The sequence below is a fragment of the Carlito syrichta genome, unplaced genomic scaffold (assembly GCF_000164805.1).
Source record: "Carlito syrichta isolate Samal-C Ts95f unplaced genomic scaffold, Tarsius_syrichta-2.0.1 Scaffold142937, whole genome shotgun sequence".
Lineage (NCBI taxonomy): Eukaryota > Metazoa > Chordata > Mammalia > Primates > Tarsiidae > Carlito > Carlito syrichta.
The window spans coordinates 538,356-542,871 of NW_007087033.1; positions in this window are offsets into that span (position 1 = coordinate 538,356).

A 4,516-nucleotide genomic window follows, 5' to 3' on the forward strand; every position below is an offset into this window, starting at 1 on the left:
ACTTGGAAGGCTGAGGCAGAAGGATCACCGGAGCCCAGTAGGTTGAGGCTGCAGTGGCCACTCCGGGCCACTGCACTCCAGTCTGGGCGACAGAGTGAGACTCCAACTCAAAAAAATATATATATATATCATATATTCACACACAGACACACACATACCACACACACACACACACACACACATACACACAACACACACACAAATCTCTTCCGAATTTAGATGAGATCGTTATAAGCAAAATGTGTGAGTTTTAGAACATAGGAACAGAATTTCATTTTAAAGTTTCAAGTGTTGATATTGCATAAACCTAAAGCCATTTAAGATAAAATTTCTAAAAGACTTACATTATCAGGGCCAGGTATAGTGGCTCACACCTATATACGAAATAGAATGATTTATTTTCAAAACTCAAACCTGACTAATGTTTAGATGTCTTGCACTCCCTTATACTGACCCACTTCCAGCTTTTTTGTTCTCTTTTCTAGGCCTTTTACTTTGGGGTGCTATGAATTCTGGCAGGATCCAATCGAAATAAAGATCCTATGAGCCAATCGGCAAACAGGACACGTAAGCGAGGCAATTCCTTAGTAATTCTGTAAACCAATTAGTATGTACCATGCAGTCGACATCTGGGACAGTGATGTAACCTCTGGAGTACTCACCAAATGGGGAAACGGGAGGAATTTGGTTTCTAGGATATAAATATGGTAACTGTAACTACTCCAGTGTACCTGCTCATTTGAGAGACACCTGTTCTTGCAAGAGCATAATATAAAAGAGCTTCCTCACTCCACTGACCTCCACACCTCTGTGTTGTTTCTTAATGGTGAAATTGGGAAGCGGGCACACCCACCTACAACACCTGTAATTCCAGCACTTTGGGAGGTCAAGGTAAGAAGAGTGTTTAATCCCAGGAGTTGGAGACCAGCCTGGGCAACATAGTGAGACCTCGTCTGTACAAAATTTTAAAAAATTAGACATGTATGGTGATGCATGACTGTAGTCTTAGCTACTCAAGAGGCTGAGACAGAAGGAAGGATGCCTGAGTCCAGGAAGGGGTGAGCTGTGTTGGTGAGCTGTGATCATGCCACTGCACTGTAGCCTGGGCAACAGAGTAAGACCCCAACTCAAAAAGAAAAAAAAGAGAAGAGAATAAGAAAAAAAAAAAATCAGCCACTGACTTGGCTCTTACACATTCTGTGCTGTATACCCAATTCTGGTCTTGCTGTTGGGTTAGCAGTTTCATGACCCACCAGCTTTTCAGCTAGAGTTCTGGAAATCTGGAAGTCCGGTGGTATGATCTTAAAATTACTTAAACAACATCATCAGAAGAATTTACTCAGAGTACCTATCATAGCTCTTTCTGTGGGTCTCAAAGTCGGTCCTTTTTGTTGGAAAGGAAGCATCCTGTCCTGTTGCTGACTGCAGGAACTTTCAAGAAAGCATCAAAGTGAAGCAATAACTCTCGATGCGTGACAGAATGTGTAAAATGACTGTGGTTAAAGATCTGATGAGAGTTCATAATAACAATTGACGAGGACATTTAGTTGTTTCTGTGGCAGATAACATTAAAATAATAACTGAAACTAAGACTGATAACATTATACCAGGTCATATCATGGATAGGGAGAGCACTGACAGATTTCTAGGAATTTCATACAGTTTCTGAAATAGTAACATTTTGCCCATACAAATATAACTTTCCTCTTGCTAGTTTTTCATCCTCTGACCCCACCCTGCTCCTTGGCTGTAAATTCCCACTTGCCCATGCTATATCTGGAGTTTAGCCCAATCTCTTTCCCCCATTATCAGACCTGCTGCAGTGGTCCCTGTGCCTATCCCAATGGTTAAAGTCTTCCTTACCACGTTCTAACAAGTATTATTGCATAATATTTATTTTACGCATACACGGGAGATACCCTGGGAAAAATTAGGAAATCTCCAACTGAAACAAAGATAAAAGATAAAACAAAGACAGAAGTGGGAGGTAACAGGGTGAAAAGAGTCCTAAACAAAGGTAAAGTTTTTAATGCAGATTTAAGTAGGGGCTTTCTTGGTATGAGAAGGAGGTACCTTTACAAAAGGGGGTTTCCTTTAGACATGTATATTTTCCTTACAAAAGGATAACTTCTGCACTATTTTCAAAAGTTCTGTACTTGAATTTTCTCAAAACCATCAGATCTAAATAATCCTATGCTAAAGAGGCATATTTTGGGGTAGCATATTCTGGCCTCCCGCACTGTCTTTCAAAGTGGCTGTGCCAGTACATGTTCCACCAGTGATGAGTAAGAGTTCCTGTCTCTTCTCCAGCAATGGTTTCCCTTTTTGTTTTTTTAGAGATTAGCAGTTCTAACAGGTGTGTAGCGCTATCTTATTACAATTTTACACTTCCATTGAACATCTTTTCGTATGATTATTTGTCATCTGAGAATCTTCTTTGGTGAGGTGTTTCTTCTGATATTTACCCATTCTCTAATTGGGTTATATTCTTATTGTTGAGTTTTTCTTCCTCTTTTTTTATTATAAAGATGTGGGATACAATTCAGGGTTAGGTATACAAACGTTGATTATGCAGGTACCTTTGATGATGAGGTATGCCCCTCCCCTAGCAGTTTCCCTCAATTGCCAATCCCACCACCTCCTGTTGGATTCCCCCGACTTCCAATCTCTTTATTATAGTATTACTATTGTTGGGTTTAAGAGTTCTTTGTATATTTTGAATACAAGTTCTTCCTCAGATATGTATTTTGCTAATATTTTCTCAGTCTGTGGCTTGCCTTTTGCATTTTAAGTCCGAGGACTATTTTGAGTGAATTTCTGTGTAAATTGTGAAGTTTGTGTCTACATTAATTTCATCCCCTATGGTTTCCAAGTAACTGTTATTTCACCCTCTGGAAAAGACACCGGACAGTAGGCTCCATTTCCATTTGAATTTCCCAAACGGTGGCACTGAGTAACCCTAACTCTGAATTTTCCTTCAGCAGGATGGCCAGGAGGGGGCGCACGGCTGCCACGCGGGAGCCCGAGGTCCTGTAGTGCCCTCGCCGGCCCGCAGGGGGCGAGCCCGCCTTTCTGATCCCGAGGCGCCCGTTCAGCCCGCAGTTGTTAGCGCTGGTGGCTGCCAGGACCGGGGCTTCCCCCTGAGCGCAGACCGGAGGGCCCCGCCTCGATTTGCGACAACCTGAGGCCGCGTCCACGGTGAGCCAAAGCCTCTGTGTACAGCCTTGACTGCGAGGGTCAAAACAAAACCCCCAGATGTAATGCCCAGTGATGTGATGTCCCCTCACATGCTGTCCACTGTGATGTCCACTGACATAGTGTCTGCTCACGTGTTGTCCACCGTGATGTCCACTGCTATCATGTCCACTCCCGTGTTGTGCCCTGACGTGATGTCACTGATGTAGTGTCCATGCAGTGGCCTCGTCACAGTAACGTGACATTGAGACGCTTCCCGGACACCTGGTGTCACAGCTTCTGCTGACCTGGATCTGGGTCCGTCCGGCTCAGCCTCTGGAACGAAGGTCGATGCCATCTCTGCTTTCCTGGCGTGGTGTTGACGTGGTTGTGTGTGAAAGTCAAGTACTTCCCAGGAATTCCGTTCTTGCAGGAGACTTGTGACAGCAGCACAACGGACTCTCCATCCTTTCTCCAGGTTTTCCCCTCGGGATCCAGTTTTCTCTCTCTGCGTCTTTTCCTGAGACCATCCCTCAGTTTCACAGACCTGGCATATGTAAAGGGCAGAGATGCGCCCAAGTTGGGTCTTCTCGTGTTTTCTCCTGAACAGCTTCAGACTCTGCATTCCTGGCGGGACCCCTGGCTTGATGCTGAGCTCTGCTCGGTGCAGCCCACCTGGAGGAGCACAGATCCACCTGCCCACCATTGGCAATCTCAACTTATTAGTGGCTAAATACTTGTTTATCAAACCTGTATCTCATCTGTCATTCTCCTGATTTGATTTTACCCGTGGTTTCCCACTGGCTTTAGAAGAGGGCCGCAGGGCTGACCACGGCCTCCACACCCTGAGTGCTCCTGCCCGCTGCCCTCTCCTGTCCACCCCAGTTGCCTGCAGTCTCGTCTGCTGTCACTTATGCGGACATGGCAGGCTCTTGGGTGTCTTGGGGATTTTATGCATGTTCCCTCAGCTTGTCTATCCAATACCCACCTTTATCAAATTTCCGAAGACTTTATCCAGCTCAATCTTTAAAGTCACAGAAGTGTGATATCTAACAGTAGAAAAGGTAATAACAGCCGGGCTCGGTGGCTCAGCCTGTGATCCCGTGCTTTGGGAGGCTGAGGTGAGTGAATTGCCTGAGCCTGCGGGTTCAAGACCTGCCTGGGCAACTTGGTGAGACTTCATCTCTACAATAAATCAAAAAATTAGCTGGGCGGCGCACGCCTGTAGTTCCAGCTACTCAGAAGGCTGAGGTGGAAGGATCACCGGAGCCCAGCAGGTCGAGGCCGCGGTGGCCGGGAGCGGCCACTGCACTCCAGGCTGGGCGACAGAGTGAGACTCCAA